Consider the following 512-nt stretch of genomic DNA (forward strand, 5'->3'; position numbering starts at 1 on the left):
AGATTGAACGGTCAACTTAATTTAAATGGCACGAATAAATGATAATACCACGACAAATACTCTTAGTATGCACTGTTAACAATAAGTATCATATACTAATAACTGAACACTGAGAAGTTTGTCGCCTGCGAGTTGTTTACAAACTTTTCGGTGCATATATATCCCAGCCATTAACAATAATTACTGTAATGGTAACTTAACAAAACAAGTATGTTTATAACTTGTCTCTGCTTCAAAATGGTAAGCAAGTATCTTACTTGACGCACGCCCGAGTTGTCCTCTGGTAGACTTGTCAGATGTGTGATGTTGTCCACTGCAGACGCCACTCAGATCCACGTGTGTCAGTGGATTAAACACGAACCTTCCGCCACAAGGACCAGCCTCTATGCGCATGCGCACATATCTGTGTTTGATTAGATAGTACCCATAGTAATATTACTGACTCCATCTCATCTGAACGGAAACAATAAATTAACATACTGATCAGTGTTGCCAGATTGGAAATGTCCAAG

The 512-nt window shown here is 39.1% G+C and overlaps 1 protein-coding gene across 2 annotated transcripts in view; it reads right to left on the bottom strand.

Moving 5' to 3' along the window:
* Positions 1–386, bottom strand: part of LOC107593806 (phosphoribosylformylglycinamidine synthase-like) — a 17,813-nt gene extending 17,427 nt beyond the window's left edge. For both annotated transcript variants that reach the window (XM_016283681.1, XM_016283680.1), the window contains exon 1: positions 258–386. The gene's annotated coding sequence lies outside the window, so the exon portion shown is untranslated. The remainder of the gene's footprint in view (positions 1–257) is intronic.
* Positions 387–512: the final 126 nt, after the last annotated feature.

Source organism: Sinocyclocheilus grahami, unplaced genomic scaffold (assembly GCF_001515645.1).
Source record: "Sinocyclocheilus grahami isolate Dianchi unplaced genomic scaffold, SAMN03320097.WGS_v1.1 scaffold176.1, whole genome shotgun sequence".
Lineage (NCBI taxonomy): Eukaryota > Metazoa > Chordata > Actinopteri > Cypriniformes > Cyprinidae > Sinocyclocheilus > Sinocyclocheilus grahami.